This window comes from Drosophila suzukii, chromosome Y (genome assembly GCF_043229965.1).
Source record: "Drosophila suzukii chromosome Y, CBGP_Dsuzu_IsoJpt1.0, whole genome shotgun sequence".
NCBI classification, from domain to species: domain Eukaryota; kingdom Metazoa; phylum Arthropoda; class Insecta; order Diptera; family Drosophilidae; genus Drosophila; species Drosophila suzukii.
In genome coordinates this window covers 296,828-315,000 of record NC_092085.1, presented here as the reverse complement: position 1 = coordinate 315,000, position 18,173 = coordinate 296,828, and the positions used below count along the sequence as shown (strand labels likewise).

At 35.0% G+C, this 18,173-nt stretch overlaps 5 non-coding genes across 5 annotated transcripts; all 5 read left to right on the top strand.

Annotated features, from left to right (window-relative positions):
- The first annotated feature begins 536 nt into the window (after nucleotides 1-536).
- LOC139353833 (5.8S ribosomal RNA) lies at nucleotides 537-715 on the top strand. Its single transcript, XR_011604961.1, has one exon. It is a non-coding gene; the product is annotated as a 5.8S ribosomal RNA (ribosomal RNA).
- A 405-nt stretch (nucleotides 716-1,120) lies between these two features.
- LOC139353802 (large subunit ribosomal RNA) lies at nucleotides 1,121-5,090 on the top strand. Its single transcript, XR_011604942.1, has one exon. It is a non-coding gene; the product is annotated as a large subunit ribosomal RNA (ribosomal RNA).
- Nucleotides 5,091-9,819: 4,729 nt separating this feature from the next.
- LOC139353779 (small subunit ribosomal RNA) lies at nucleotides 9,820-11,814 on the top strand. The gene has a single exon (XR_011604918.1). It is a non-coding gene; the product is annotated as a small subunit ribosomal RNA (ribosomal RNA).
- Nucleotides 11,815-12,482: 668 nt separating this feature from the next.
- Nucleotides 12,483-12,661, top strand: LOC118878904 (5.8S ribosomal RNA). Its single transcript, XR_005015439.1, has one exon. It is a non-coding gene; the product is annotated as a 5.8S ribosomal RNA (ribosomal RNA).
- A 405-nt stretch (nucleotides 12,662-13,066) lies between these two features.
- Nucleotides 13,067-17,010, top strand: LOC139353813 (large subunit ribosomal RNA). Its single transcript, XR_011604953.1, has one exon. It is a non-coding gene; the product is annotated as a large subunit ribosomal RNA (ribosomal RNA).
- Nucleotides 17,011-18,173: the final 1,163 nt, after the last annotated feature.

The following is an 18,173-nucleotide window of genomic DNA, read 5'->3' as shown; positions in this document are numbered from 1 at the left end:
AAGCAAGTCGAAATATAATAATTGTAATAAGAAATATATAATATATAAATATATTATTGCAATAAATAAGAGAAATAAATAAGCAAGAAAGCGAAAGCAAACAAATAACAAATTCGAACAAGCAAATCGAAATTATTTGATATTATTATTATATTGTATATTAAATGCAATTAATAAAACACTGTGTGTATATGGACCATAATATACACGCGTTGCGATATGTATTGTTCATCTCAGTTATGCGCATACATTGGATAATGCAACAACCTAAAATGTACAATGTTGTACCTGATTAATACAGGTTAATGTTTTATATAAATTTCAATATATATCGCTAAAAAGTATTTAATACCGTAAATGCCATTAAAAAAATACTTGATATATTATTGGTTATATGAAACTAAGACATTTCGCAGCATTCGTTTTAGGTATAAAAATAAATTTATTGAAGGAATTGATATATGCCAGTAAAATGGTGTATTTTTAATTTCTTTCAATAAAAACATATATGACAAAATTAACAAACCAATATATAAAACTCTAAGCGGTGGATCACTCGGCTCATGGGTCGATGAAGAACGCAGCAAACTGTGCGTCATCGTGTGAACTGCAGGACACATGAACATCGACATTTTGAACGCATATCGCAGTCCATGCTGTTATGTACTTTAATTAATTTTATAGTGCTGCTTGGACTACATATGGTTGAGGGTTGTAAGACTATGCTAATTAAGTTGTTTATACAAATTTTATAATGAAATTTTATAAGCATATGGTATATTATTGGATAATAATAATTTAATTATTTTATTCATAATATTAACAAATATATGAAAAACATTATCTCACATTAGTAAATTAATTTGAATGTGAAAAACGAAGAGAAATATTTTCTTTTTCAATCAAATAATACTGAGAAATGTGTAGCATAAAAAATTTATCTAGAATTGTCTCTTATTAACGATTAGAAAATAGAAAGCCGTTGACTATATTATTATTCTTCGTTGATTCGTTAGACCAAACAAATGCCATACAAATATATATATATATAAATATAACGAATTTAATAAAATGTTTTATCATTATATATAAAGAATTAATTGCAAATAAAAGTTATACACAACCTCAACTCATATGGGACTACCCCCTGAATTTAAGCATATTAATTAGGGGAGGAAAAGAAACTAACCAGGATTTTCTTAGTAGCGGCGAGCGAAAAGAAATCAGTTCAGCACTAAGTCACTTTGTCTATATGGCAAATGTGAGATGCAGTGTATGGAGCGTCAATATTCTAGTATGAGAAATTAACGATTTAAGTCCTTCTTAAATGAGGCCATTTACCCATAGAGGGTGCCAGGCCCGTATAACGTTAATGATTACTAGATGATGTTTCCAAAGAGTCGTGTTGCTTGATAGTGCAGCACTAAGTGGGTGGTAAACTCCATCTAAAACTAAATATAACCATGAGACCGATAGTAAACAAGTACCGTGAGGGAAAGTTGAAAAGAACTCTGAATAGAGAGTTAAACAGTACGTGAAACTGCTTAGAGGTTAAGCCCGATGAACCTGAATATCCGTTATGGAAAATTCATCATGAAAATTGTAATATTTAAACAATATTATGATAATAGTGTGCATTTTTTCCATATAAGGACATTGTAATCTATTAGCATACAAAATTTATCATAAAATATAACTTATAGTTTATTCAAATTAATTTGCTTGCATTTTAACACAGAATAAATGTTATTAATTTGATAAAGTGCTGATAGATTTATATGAATACAGTGCGTTAATTTTTCGGAATTATATAATGGCATAATTATCATTGATTTTTGTGTTTATTATATGCACTTGTATGATTAACAATGCGAAAGATTCAGGATACCTTCGGGACCCGTCTTGAAACACGGACCAAGGAGTCTAACATATGTGCAAGTTATTGGGATATAAACCTAATAGCGTAATTAACTTGACTAATAATGGGATTAGTTTTTTAACTATTTATAGCTAATTAACACAATCCCGGGGCGTTCTATATAGTTATGTATAATGATATTTATATTATTTATGCCTCTAACTGGAACGTACCTTGAGCATATATGCTGTGACCCGAAAGATGGTGAACTATACTTGATCAGGTTGAAGTCAGGGGAAACCCTGATGGAAGACCGAAACAGTTCTGACGTGCAAATCGATTGTCAGAATTGAGTATAGGGGCGAAAGACCAATCGAACCATCTAGTAGCTGGTTCCTTCCGAAGTTTCCCTCAGGATAGCTGGTGCATTTTAATGTTATATAAAATAATCTTATCTGGTAAAGCGAATGATTAGAGGCCTTAGGGTCGAAACGATCTTAACCTATTCTCAAACTTTAAATGGGTAAGAACCTTAACTTTCTTGATATGAAGTTCAAGGTTATGATATAATGTGCCCAGTGGGCCACTTTTGGTAAGCAGAACTGGCGCTGTGGGATGAACCAAACGTAATGTTACGGTGCCCAAATTAACAACTCATGCAGATACCATGAAAGGCGTTGGTTGCTTAAAACAGCAGGACGGTGATCATGGAAGTCGAAATCCGCTAAGGAGTGTGTAACAACTCACCTGCCGAAGCAACTAGCCCTTAAAATGGATGGCGCTTAAGTTGTATACCTATACATTACCGCTAAAGTAGATGATTTATATTACTTGTGATATAAATTTTGAAACTTTAGTGAGTAGGAAGGTACAATGGTATGCGTAGAAGTGTTTGGCGCAAGCCTGCATGGAGCTGCCATTGGTACAGATCTTGGTGGTAGTAGCAAATAATCGAATGAGACCTTGGAGGACTGAAGTGGAGAAGGGTTTCGTGTGAACAGTGGTTGATCACGAGTTAGTCGGTCCTAAGTTCAAGGCGAAAGCCGAAAATTTTCAAGTAAAACACAAATGCCATACAAATATATTATATTATATAAATCAAGCTAATTAATATACTTGAATAATTTTGAACGAAAGGGAATACGGTTCCAATTCCGTAACCTGTTGAGTATCCGTTTGTTATTAAATATGGGCCTCGTGCTCATCCTGGCAACAGGAACGACCATAAAGAAGCCGTCGAGAGATATCGGAAGAGTTTTCTTTTCTGTTTTATAGCCGTACTACCATGGAAGTCTTTCGCAGAGAGATATGGTAGATGGGCTAGAAGAGCATGACATATACTGTTGTGTCGATATTTTCTCCTCGGACCTTGAAAATTTATGGTGGGGACACGCAAACTTCTCAACAGGCCGTACCAATATCCGCAGCTGGTCTCCAAGGTGAAGAGTCTCTAGTCGATAGAATAATGTAGGTAAGGGAAGTCGGCAAATTAGATCCGTAACTTCGGGATAAGGATTGGCTCTGAAGATTGAGATAGTCGGGCTTGATTGGGAAACAATAACATGGTTTATGTGCTCGTTCTGGGTAAATAGAGTGTCTGGCATTTATGTTGGTCACTTGTTCCCCGGATAGTTTAGTTACGTAGCCAATTGTGGAACTTTCTTGCTAAAATTTTTAAGAATACTAATTGGGTTAAACCAATTAGTTCTTATTAATTATAACGATTATCAATTAACAATCAATTCAGAACTGGCACGGACTTGGGGAATCCGACTGTCTAATTAAAACAAAGCATTGTGATGGCCCTAGCGGGTGTTGACACAATGTGATTTCTGCCCAGTGCTCTGAATGTCAAAGTGAAGAAATTCAAGTAAGCGCGGGTCAACGGCGGGAGTAACTATGACTCTCTTAAGGTAGCCAAATGCCTCGTCATCTAATTAGTGACGCGCATGAATGGATTAACGAGATTCCTACTGTCCCTATCTACTATCTAGCGAAACCACAGCCAAGGGAACGGGCTTGGAATAATTAGCGGGGAAAGAAGACCCTTTTGAGCTTGACTCTAATCTGGCAGTGTAAGGAGACATAAGAGGTGTAGAATAAGTGGGAGATATTAGACTTCGGTTTGGTATCGCCAATGAAATACCACTACTCTTATTGTTTCCTTACTTACTTGATTAAATGGAACGTGTATCATTTCCTAGCCATTATACGGATATATTTATTATATCTTATGGTATTGGGTTTTGATGCAAGCTTCTTGATCAAAGTATCACGAGTTTGTTATATAATCGCAAACAAATTCTTTAATAAAACGGTGCATTTATGTATTTTTGATTTGAAAATTTGGTATAACTCCAATTACTCAGGTATGATCCAATTCAAGGACATTGCCAGGTAGGGAGTTTGACTGGGGCGGTACATCTCTCAAATAATAACGGAGGTGTCCCAAGGCCAGCTCAGTGCGGACAGAAACCACACATAGAGCAAAAGGGCAAATGCTGACTTGATCTCGGTGTTCAGTACACACAGGGACAGCAAAAGCTCGGCCTATCGATCCTTTTGGTTTAAAGAGTTTTTAACAAGAGGTGTCAGAAAAGTTACCATAGGGATAACTGGCTTGTGGCGGCCAAGCGTTCATAGCGACGTCGCTTTTTGATCCTTCGATGTCGGCTCTTCCTATCATTGTGAAGCAAAATTCACCAAGCGTTGGATTGTTCACCCATGCAAGGGAACGTGAGCTGGGTTTAGACCGTCGTGAGACAGGTTAGTTTTACCCTACTAATGACAAAACGTTGTTGCGACAGCATTCCTGCGTAGTACGAGAGGAACCGCAGGTACGGACCAATGGCACAATACTTGTTCGAGCGAACAGTGGTATGACGCTACGTCCGTTGGATTATGCCTGAACGCCTCTAAGGTCGTATCCGTGCTGGACTGCAATGATAAATAAGGGGCAATTTGCATTGTATGGCTTCTAAACCATTTAAAGTTTATAATTTACTTTATAAACGACAATGGATGTGATGCCAATGTAATTTGTAACATAGTAAATTGGGAGGATCTTTGATCACCTGATGCCGCGCTAGTTACATATAAAAGCATTATTTAATACAATGACAAAGCCTAGAATCAATTGTAAACGACTTTTGTAACAGGCAAGGTGTTGTAAGTGGTTGAGCAGCTGCCATACTGCGATCCACTGAAGCTTATCCTTTGCTTGATGATTCGATAATAAAGATGTTGCAAGCGGCATAATAATTTATGCTTGCTTGCAACGGCGCGCCACTTTGTGGTTAGCAAAAGGTCTAGTAATATAAGAGACCTATAAAAAAATCAATATATTATTATAAATAAATATTGAACAAACAAAATGCATCGTCATCTTTATTAGTGACGCGATGATAAAGTGGCAAACATATTCCATGTATAAATATTCCTATGGTATTTTGATAATGCAAGTAAAGAGGACATATATAAAAGTAAGTATATGTTCCTCCAATGGTAGCAGCGGTTGGTTGGTTGGTGTCTGCTCCTCTTATTGTTCAAAACTTATGTTATGGTAGCAAGTCTGTATCGTCATATTATTAGTGACGCGAAAAATTAGTGGCAAACAATATTCGATGTATAAATATTCCTATGGTATTAATATTCAAATGAAGAGACCATTTAAATAAAGAGGACATATATAAAAGTAAGTATATGTTCCTCCAATGGTAGCAGCGGTTGGTTGGTTGGTGTCTGCTCCTCTTATTGTTCAAAACTTATGTTATGGTAGCAAGTCTGTATCGTCATATTATAAGTGACGCGAAAAATTAATGGCAAACATATTCGATGTATATAAATATTCCTATGGTATTCAAATTCAAGTAAAGAGACCATTAAAGTACAGAGAGAGGCCATATAATAAGTAAGTATATGTTCCTCCAATGGTAGCAGTGGTTGGTTGGTTGGTTGGTTGGCGGCTGCTCCTCTTATTGTTCAAAACTTATGTTATGGTAGCAAGTCTGTATCGTCATATTATAAGTGACGCGAAAAATTAGTGGCAAACATATTCGATGTATAAATATTCCTATGGTATTGAAATTCAAATAAAGAGACCATTAAAATAAAGAGGACATATATAAAAGTAAGTAATGGTAGCGGCGGTTGGTTGGTTGGCGGCTGCTCTTATTGTTCAAAACTTATGTTATCAATATGAGTTTGGCAATACAATAAAGAAGACCAATCTAATCCATATAAGACTAAATGGATTATATGGATATGCTTAGGAAACCCATATATTAATAAAAAAAAATTTATGTATAGAAAATTATACATATATGTATTTATATAAATGAATCGTATGGATATGGCTTATAGTAGATATAATACCTTTAAGGCATATTAATGTATAATATAGTAAATATATATACGTTGAAATATAAATGCATTTTTATATATATGGCAGCATATAAGTGTCATATGAAAAATAATAGAGTTTACCCATATATCACTGAAATGAGATATATAAACCTAGTGAGGGGCGGCACTAGTGAATGAATCGTATAGATATGGCTTACAGGTATAATACCTATATGTCATAATATGGTTTAATATTATAAATATACATTGAAATATGAATGAATTGTATAGATATGGCTTTTAAATGCCATATGCATAAGAATAAATAGAATGATTAACACTTATATCACTGAAATAAGATATAAAAACCTAGTGAAGGGTGGCACTAGTACTGTAAACATGATTTTGGCAGAGCTCGGGGTAAAAAACTACTATAGGGAGGTGGTCGTTGGCGGGCCCCTCCTCGTATTGGTCAAAACCTATGTTATACATATGAGGTTGTCAATACTATAAAGAACGCCAAGCATATCCATATAAATGTATGGATATGCATACAAATCCATACAAAAGTGAAAAAAAAATAATGTATTGAAAAATATACATATATTTATATAAGTGAATCGTATGGATATGTCTTATAGGTATAATACCTATAAGGCATAACAATGTATAATCTAGCAAATATACATCGAAATATGCAGGAATTGTATAGATATGGCATATAAATGCCATATACATAAGAATAAATTGTATATCAATGCAATAAGATATATAAACCTAGTGAGGGGCGGCACTAGTAAATGAATCGTATGGATATGGCTTATAGGTATAATACCTATAAGGCATAATAATGTATAATATAATAAATATACATTAAAATATGATTGAATTATATAGATATGGCATATAAATGCCATATACTTAAGAATAAATGGTAAAATTTACCCGTATATCACTTAAACACGATATATAAACCTAGTGAGGGTGACGCTAGTACTGTAAACATGCTTTTGGAAGATAATGGGTCCAAAAACTACTATAGGGAGGTGGTCGTTGGCGGGCCCCTCCTCGTATTGGTCAAAACCTATGTTATGCATATAAGTTTGTCAATACTATTAAGACCGCCAAGCATATCCATATAAATGTATGGATATGCATAAAAATCCATACAAAAGTGAAAAAAATAATGTATTAAAAAATATACATATATTTATATAAGTGAATCGTATGGATATGGCTTATAGGTATAATACCTATAAGGCATAACAATGTATAATCTAGCAAGTATACATCGAAATATGAAGGAATTGTATAGATATGGCATATAAATGCCATATACATAAGAATAAATTGTATATCAATGCAATAAGATATATAAACCTAGTGAGGGGCGGCACTAGTAAATGAATCGTATGGATATGGCTTATAGGTATAATACCTATAAGGCATAATAATGTATAATATAATAAATATACATTAAAACATGATTGAATTATATAGATATGGCATATAAATGCCATATACTTAAGAATAAATGGTAAAATTTACCCGTATATCACTGAAACACGATATATAAACCTAGTGAGGGTGACACTAGTACTGTAAACATGCTTTTAGAAGATCATGGGTCCAAAAACTACTATAGGGAGGTGGTCGTTGGCGGGCCCCTCCTCGTATTGGTCAAAACCTATGTTATGCATATAAGTTTGTCAATACTATTAAGACCGCCAAGCATATCCATATAAATGTATGGATATGCATAAAAATCCATACAAAAGTGAAAAAAAATAATGTATTGAAAAATATACATATATTTATATAAGTGAATCGTATGGATATGGCTTATAGGTATAATACCTATAAGGCATAACAATGTATAATCTAGCAAGTATACATCGAAATATGAAGGAATTGTATAGATATGGCATATAAATGCCATATAAATAAGAATAAATTGTATATCAATGCAATAAGATATATAAACCTAGTGAGGGGCGGCACTAGTAAATGAATCGTATGGATATGGCTTATAGGTATAATACCTATAAGGCATAATAATGTATAATATAATAAATATACATTAAAATATGATTGAATTATATAGATATGGCATATAATTGCCATATACTTAAGAATACATGGTAAAATTTACCTGTGTATCACTGAAACACGATATATAAACCTAGTGAGGGTGACGCTAGTACTGTAAACATGCTTTTAGAAGATCATGGGTCCAAAAACTACTATAGGGAGGTGGTCGTTGGCGGGCCCCTCCTCGTATTGGTCAAAACTTATGTTATGCGTATGCATATGATTTTGTCAATACTATAAAGAAAACTTGTTTTGTACATACAAAACTAAATGAATTATATGGATATTGAAAAATAAATGGCATTATATCCATATAATGAAAATATACTTGTATTCTCTTATTATAAGAGAGAATACCATATGGGTGGTTGGCAAAGAGAATTGAAAATACCCGAATTGAAGATATTGGGTTCAAAAACTACTATAGGGTGGTGTAGCAAATAAAGTTAAGACCATATATCCATATAATGGATATACACATGTATTCTCTTATTATAAGAAAGAATACCATATGGTTGGTTGGTAAAGATAATTGAAAATACCCGAATTGAAGATTACGGGTTCAAAAACTATTATATGGTGATGTAGCAAATAAAATGAAGATGATATATCCATATAATGGAATTATATGTGTATTCTCTTATTATAAGAGAGAGTTTCAAATGGTTTGGTGGCAAAGACAATTGAAAATACCCGAATTAAAGATAATGGGTCCAAAAACTACTATAGGATGGTCAATGGGCCGGCCATCTCCTATTGACAATAGTCGGTAGATAAGATATTATCCGTCAAATTTGTTTCTGTGTTCATTTATGAATATGGGACTTGGCTCCGCGGTTAATATTTTAAGCCCAAGATAATAAAGTCGAAACAAAGGCCAAGTGTTTCTATTATACATAGAATAACAAATTGTTTCCCAATTTTATCGTTAATTAATCCTATTTAAAACAAAAAGAGGCAGGATTGCTAGATATACATTGTAAATGTATATTTGACCTTTCTGCCTCTATCTTAACTATTTAATATTAGTTTACACAAAAAAAGGCGTAAAAGCGAATTATAAATATATTTTATTATTAAAGTACATATCATATATGCGCTCGGTTTTATATTATATATTACCAAAGAGTCTATATGAATATATACAGATAAATTTTAAATTTATCATCAAAATACAAATGATTTAACTCAATATTATATATTGGTTAAACAAAAATTGTACATGTGTGGATACAATAATGACGTATGTCGAACAAAAATGATATTTTAGAATGAAATATGCATATATAAAGAAAATATTATTACATATTACAAAATATTGTGTTTTAAAGAAGATAAGATATTTCTTTTTTTTAAACATCAATAATTAAAAAACTTGTTATTATTAGTGGCGAAACAAGTATATATTGAAAACAAACGTATACGAATGCTATATAAAAATGGCCGTATTCGATAGAAAACAATCTATAAAATTTATATTGCTAATTTCTATTCAAAAATATGAATGAAATATGAATAAAAACATTATTCTGGTTGATCCTGCCAGTAGTTATATGCTTGTCTCAAAGATTAAGCCATGCATGTCTAAGTACACACGAATTAAAAGTGAAACCGCAAAAGGCTCATTATATCAGTTATGGTTCCTTAGATCGTTAACAGTTACTTGGATAACTGTGGTAATTCTAGAGCTAATACATGCAATTAAAACATGAACCTTATGGGACATGTGCTTTTATTAGGCTAAAACCAAGCGATCGCAAGATCGTTATATTGGTTGAACTCTAGATAACATGCAGATCGTATGGTCTTGTACCGACGACAGATCTTTCAAATGTCTGCCCTATCAACTTTTGATGGTAGTATCTAGGACTACCATGGTTGCAACGGGTAACGGGGAATCAGGGTTCGATTCCGGAGAGGGAGCCTGAGAAACGGCTACCACATCTAAGGAAGGCAGCAGGCGCGTAAATTACCCACTCCCAGCTCGGGGAGGTAGTGACGAAAAATAACAATACAGGACTCATATCCGAGGCCCTGTAATTGGAATGAGTACACTTTAAATCCTTTAACAAGGACCAATTGGAGGGCAAGTCTGGTGCCAGCAGCCGCGGTAATTCCAGCTCCAATAGCGTATATTAAAGTTGTTGCGGTTAAAACGTTCGTAGTTGAACTTGTGCTTCATACGGGTAGTACAACTTACAATTGTGGTTAGTACTATACCTTTATGTATGTAAGCGTATTACCGGTGGAGTTCTTACATGTGCTTAGATACTTGTATTTTTTCATATGTTCCTCCTATTTAAAAACCTGCATTAGTGCTCTTAAACGAGTGTTATTGTGGGCCGGTACAATTACTTTGAACAAATTAGAGTGCTTAAAGCAGGCTTCAAATGCCTGAATATTCTGTGCATGGGATAATGAAATAAGACCTCTGTTCTGCTTTCATTGGTTTTCAGATCAAGAGGTAATGATTAATAGAAGCAGTTTGGGGGCATTAGTATTACGACGCGAGAGGTGAAATTCTTGGACCGTCGTAAGACTAACTTAAGCGAAAGCATTTGCCAAAGATGTTTTCATTAATCAAGAACGAAAGTTAGAGGTTCGAAGGCGATCAGATACCGCCCTAGTTCTAACCATAAACGATGCCAGCTAGCAATTGGGTGTAGCTACTTTTATGGCTCTCTCAGTCGCTTCCCGGGAAACCAAAGCTTTTGGGCTCCGGGGGAAGTATGGTTGCAAAGCTGAAACTTAAAGGAATTGACGGAAGGGCACCACCAGGAGTGGAGCCTGCGGCTTAATTTGACTCAACACGGGAAAACTTACCAGGTCCGAACATAAGTGTGTAAGACAGATTGATAGCTCTTTCTCGAATCTATGGGTGGTGGTGCATGGCCGTTCTTAGTTCGTGGAGTGATTTGTCTGGTTAATTCCGATAACGAACGAGACTCAAATATATTAAATAGATATCTTCAGGATTATGGTGTTGAAGCTTATATAGCCTTCATTCATGGTGGCAGTAAAATGTTTATTGTGTTTGAATGTGTTTATATAAGTGGAGCCGTACCTGTTGGTTTGTCCCATTATAAGGACACTAGCTTCTTAAATGGACAAATTGCGTCTAGCAATAATGAGATTGAGCAATAACAGGTCTGTGATGCCCTTAGATGTCCTGGGCTGCACGCGCGCTACAATGAAAGTATCAACGTGTATTTCCTAGACCGAGAGGTCCGGGTAAACCGCTGAACCACTTTCATGCTTGGGATTGTGAACTGAAACTGTTCACATGAACTTGGAATTCCCAGTAAGTGTGAGTCATTAACTCGCATTGATTACGTCCCTGCCCTTTGTACACACCGCCCGTCGCTACTACCGATTGAATTATTTAGTGAGGTCTCCGGACGTGATCACTGTGACGCCTTGTGTGTTACGGTTGTTTCGCAAAAGTTGACCGAACTTGATTATTTAGAGGAAGTAAAAGTCGTAACAAGGTTTCCGTAGGTGAACCTGCGGAAGGATCATTATTGTTTAATATCCTTACCGTTAATAAAAAAATTTGTTTTTATTATAATAACATTATTATAGTAATACAAATAAAATATTAAATTGCCAAAAATATGATCTATATATATATAGATCAAATACAATTTCGAAAAAGCAAGTCGAAATATAATAATTGTAATAAGAAATATATAATATATAAATATATTATTGCAATAAATAAGAGAAATAAATAAGCAAGAAAGCAAAAGCAAAACAAATAACAAATTCGAACAAGCAAATCGAAATTATTTGATATTATTATTATATTGTATATTAAATGCAATTAATAAAACACTGTGTGTATATGGACCATAATATACACGCGTTGCGATATGTATTGTTCATCTCAGTTATGCGCATACATTGGATAATGCAACAACCTAAAATGTACAATGTTGTACCTGATTAATACAGGTTAATGTTTTATATAAATTTCAATATATATCGCTAAAAAGTATTTAATACCGTAAATGCCATTAAAAAAATACTTGATATATTATTGGTTATATGAAACTAAGACATTTCGCAGCATTCGTTTTAGGTATAAAAATAAATTTATTGAAGGAATTGATATATGCCAGTAAAATGGTGTATTTTTAATTTCTTTCAATAAAAACATATATGACAAAATTAACAAACCAATATATAAAACTCTAAGCGGTGGATCACTCGGCTCATGGGTCGATGAAGAACGCAGCAAACTGTGCGTCATCGTGTGAACTGCAGGACACATGAACATCGACATTTTGAACGCATATCGCAGTCCATGCTGTTATGTACTTTAATTAATTTTATAGTGCTGCTTGGACTACATATGGTTGAGGGTTGTAAGACTATGCTAATTAAGTTGTTTATACAAATTTTATAATGAAATTTTATAAGCATATGGTATATTATTGGATAATAATAATTTAATTATTTTATTCATAATATTAACAAATATATGAAAAACATTATCTCACATTAGTAAATTAATTTGAATGTGAAAAACGAAGAGAAATATTTTCTTTTTCAATCAAATAATACTGAGAAATGTCTAGCATAAAAAATTTATCTAGAATTGTCTCTTATTAACGATTAGAAAATAGAAAGCCGTTGACTATATTATTATTCTTCGTTGATTCGTTAGACCAAACAAATGCCATACAAATATATATATATATAAATATAACGAATTTAATAAAATGTTTTATCATTATATATAAAGAATTAATTGCAAATAAAAGTTATACACAACCTCAACTCATATGGGACTACCCCCTGAATTTAAGCATATTAATTAGGGGAGGAAAAGAAACTAACCAGGATTTTCTTAGTAGCGGCGAGCGAAAAGAAATCAGTTCAGCACTAAGTCACTTTGTCTATATGGCAAATGTGAGATGCAGTGTATGGAGCGTCAATATTCTAGTATGAGAAATTAACGATTTAAGTCCTTCTTAAATGAGGCCATTTACCCATAGAGGGTGCCAGGCCCGTATAACGTTAATGATTACTAGATGATGTTTCCAAAGAGTCGTGTTGCTTGATAGTGCAGCACTAAGTGGGTGGTAAACTCCATCTAAAACTAAATATAACCATGAGACCGATAGTAAACAAGTACCGTGAGGGAAAGTTGAAAAGAACTCTGAATAGAGAGTTAAACAGTACGTGAAACTGCTTAGAGGTTAAGCCCGATGAACCTGAATATCCGTTATGGAAAATTCATCATTAAAATTGTAATATTTAAACAATATTATGATAATAGTGTGCATTTTTTCCATATAAGGACATTGTAATCTATTAGCATACAAAATTTATCATAAAATATAACTTATAGTTTATTCAAATTAATTTGCTTGCATTTTAACACAGAATAAATGTTATTAATTTGATAAAGTGCTGATAGATTTATATGAATACAGTGCGTTAATTTTTCGGAATTATATAATGGCATAATTATCATTGATTTTTGTGTTTATTATATGCACTTGTATGATTAACAATGCGAAAGATTCAGGATACCTTCGGGACCCGTCTTGAAACACGGACCAAGGAGTCTAACATATGTGCAAGTTATTGGGATATAAACCTAATAGCGTAATTAACTTGACTAATAATGGGATTAGTTTTTTAACTATTTATAGCTAATTAACACAATCCCGGGGCGTTCTATATAGTTATGTATAATGATATTTATATTATTTATGCCTCTAACTGGAACGTACCTTGAGCATATATGCTGTGACCCGAAAGATGGTGAACTATACTTGATCAGGTTGAAGTCAGGGGAAACCCTGATGGAAGACCGAAACAGTTCTGACGTGCAAATCGATTGTCAGAATTGAGTATAGGGGCGAAAGACCAATCGAACCATCTAGTAGCTGGTTCCTTCCGAAGTTTCCCTCAGGATAGCTGGTGCATTTTAATGTTATATAAAATAATCTTATCTGGTAAAGCGAATGATTAGAGGCCTTAGGGTCGAAACGATCTTAACCTATTCTCAAACTTTAAATGGGTAAGAACCTTAACTTTCTTGATATGAAGTTCAAGGTTATGATATAATGTGCCCAGTGGGCCACTTTTGGTAAGCAGAACTGGCGCTGTGGGATGAACCAAACGTAATGTTACGGTGCCCAAATTAACAACTCATGCAGATACCATGAAAGGCGTTGGTTGCTTAAAACAGCAGGACGGTGATCATGGAAGTCGAAATCCGCTAAGGAGTGTGTAACAACTCACCTGCCGAAGCAACTAGCCCTTAAAATGGATGGCGCTTAAGTTGTATACCTATACATTACCGCTAAAGTAGATGATTTATATTACTTGTGATATAAATTTTGAAACTTTAGTGAGTAGGAAGGTACAATGGTATGCGTAGAAGTGTTTGGCGCAAGCCTGCATGGAGCTGCCATTGGTACAGATCTTGGTGGTAGTAGCAAATAATCGAATGAGACCTTGGAGGACTGAAGTGGAGAAGGGTTTCGTGTGAACAGTGGTTGATCACGAGTTAGTCGGTCCTAAGTTCAAGGCGAAAGCCGAAAATTTTCAAGTAAAACACAAATGCCATACAAATATATTATATTATATAAATCAAGCTAATTAATATACTTGAATAATTTTGAACGAAAGGGAATACGGTTCCAATTCCGTAACCTGTTGAGTATCCGTTTGTTATTAAATATGGGCCTCGTGCTCATCCTGGCAACAGGAACGACCATAAAGAAGCCGTCGAGAGATATCGGAAGAGTTTTCTTTTCTGTTTTATAGCCGTACTACCATGGAAGTCTTTCGCAGAGAGATATGGTAGATGGGCTAGAAGAGCATGACATATACTGTTGTGTCGATATTTTCTCCTCGGACCTTGAAAATTTATGGTGGGGACACGCAAACTTCTCAACAGGCCGTACCAATATCCGCAGCTGGTCTCCAAGGTGAAGAGTCTCTAGTCGATAGAATAATGTAGGTAAGGGAAGTCGGCAAATTAGATCCGTAACTTCGGGATAAGGATTGGCTCTGAAGATTGAGATAGTCGGGCTTGATTGGGAAACAATAACATGGTTTATGTGCTCGTTCTGGGTAAATAGAGTGTCTGGCATTTATGTTGGTCACTTGTTCCCCGGATAGTTTAGTTACGTAGCCAATTGTGGAACTTTCTTGCTAAAATTTTTAAGAATACTAATTGGGTTAAACCAATTAGTTCTTATTAATTATAACGATTATCAATTAACAATCAATTCAGAACTGGCACGGACTTGGGGAATCCGACTGTCTAATTAAAACAAAGCATTGTGATGGCCCTAGCGGGTGTTGACACAATGTGATTTCTGCCCAGTGCTCTGAATGTCAAAGTGAAGAAATTCAAGTAAGCGCGGGTCAACGGTAGCCAAATGCCTCGTCATCTAATTAGTGACGCGCATGAATGGATTAACGAGATTCCTACTGTCCCTATCTACTATCTAGCGAAACCACAGCCAAGGGAACGGGCTTGGAATAATTAGCGGGGAAAGAAGACCCTTTTGAGCTTGACTCTAATCTGGCAGTGTAAGGAGACATAAGAGGTGTAGAATAAGTGGGAGATATTAGACTTCGGTTTGGTATCGCCAATGAAATACCACTACTCTTATTGTTTCCTTACTTACTTGATTAAATGGAACGTGTATCATTTCCTAGCCATTATACGGATATATTTATTATATCTTATGGTATTGGGTTTTGATGCAAGCTTCTTGATCAAAGTATCACGAGTTTGTTATATAATCGCAAACAAATTCTTTAATAAAACGGTGCATTTATGTATTTTTGATTTGAAAATTTGGTATAACTCCAATTACTCAGGTATGATCCAATTCAAGGACATTGCCAGGTAGGGAGTTTGACTGGGGCGGTACATCTCTCAAATAATAACGGAGGTGTCCCAAGGCCAGCTCAGTGCGGACAGAAACCACACATAGAGCAAAAGGGCAAATGCTGACTTGATCTCGGTGTTCAGTACACACAGGGACAGCAAAAGCTCGGCCTATCGATCCTTTTGGTTTAAAGAGTTTTTAACAAGAGGTGTCAGAAAAGTTACCATAGGGATAACTGGCTTGTGGCGGCCAAGCGTTCATAGCGACGTCGCTTTTTGATCCTTCGATGTCGGCTCTTCCTATCATTGTGAAGCAAAATTTACCAAGCGTTGGATTGTTCACCCATGCAAGGGAACGTGAGCTGGGTTTAGACCGTCGTGAGACAGGTTAGTTTTACCCTACTAATGACAAAACGTTGTTGCGACAGCATTCCTGCGTAGTACGAGAGGAACCGCAGGTACGGACCAATGGCACAATACTTGTTCGAGCGAACAGTGGTATGACGCTACGTCCGTTGGATTATGCCTGAACGCCTCTAAGGTCGTATCCGTGCTGGACTGCAATGATAAATAAGGGGCAATTTGCATTGTATGGCTTCTAAACCATTTAAAGTTTATAATTTACTTTATAAACGACAATGGATGTGATGCCAATGTAATTTGTAACATAGTAAATTGGGAGGATCTTTGATCACCTGATGCCGCGCTAGTTACATATAAAAGCATTATTTAATACAATGACAAAGCCTAGAATCAATTGTAAACGACTTTTGTAACAGGCAAGGTGTTGTAAGTGGTTGAGCAGCTGCCATACTGCGATCCACTGAAGCTTATCCTTTGCTTGATGATTCGATAATAAAGATGTTGCAAGCGGCATAATAATTTATGCTTGCTTGCAACGGCGCGCCACTTTGTGGTTAGCAAAAGGTCTAGTAATATAAGAGACCTATAAAAAAATCAATATATTATTATAAATAAATATTGAACAAACAAAATGCATCGTCATCTTTATTAGTGACGCGATGATAAAGTGGCAAACATATTCCATGTATAAATATTCCTATGGTATTTTGATAATGCAAGTAAAGAGGACATATATAAAAGTAAGTATATGTTCCTCCAATGGTAGCAGCGGTTGGTTGGTTGGTGTCTGCTCCTCTTATTGTTCAAAACTTATGTTATGGTAGCAAGTCTGTATCGTCATATTATTAGTGACGCGAAAAATTAGTGGCAAACAATATTCGATGTATAAATATTCCTATGGTATTAATATTCAAATGAAGAGACCATTTAAATAAAGAGGACATATATAAAAGTAAGTATATGTTCCTCCAATGGTAGCAGCGGTTGGTTGGTTGGTGTCTGCTCCTCTTATTGTTCAAAACTTATGTTATGGTAGCAAGTCTGTATCGTCATATTATAAGTTTTTTTTTTTTTTTTTTTTTTTTTTTTGGTTTGAATATATATATTTACGTCTGCCCTAGTGGGCAATAAATTAAATTTTGTGGCAATAAATTCAGTGTTAGTTTACATAAAGCTTATGTAGTGAGGAGTATTAGTGGAAATATGTGGGGGTGTATTACATGTGTTTGCGTGTATGTAATTGCATCATTTAGGGGACCCTGAACGGCAGGTCCGTGGGGTGTCGTCTTTTTAATCGGCGAGGTTCAACGTCGAGCACTCTGGAAGCGAGTGGGTTTGGGTGGTCTTCTATTTTGTCTAGGTGCCGTCTGCTGCGTTTAGCTGCCTCTTCTACCACTGTGGGGAGCTTAAGATCCCTCCTAATTGTGGTGTTTCTCACGTAAAAAGGGGCATTTAAAATTTGGCGTAGTATTCTGTTTTCGACTCTTTCTAATTTCTTAAGGTTTGAGATAGCTGCAGTGCCCCAAAGCTCTATGCCATATGTCCATGTTGGTTTTAAGATGCTGTTATATAGCAGTAATTTGTTTTTAGTTGATAATTTACTCCTTCTTTGTAGTAGCCACCACATTTGTCTGTTTTTTAGCATCAAGAGTT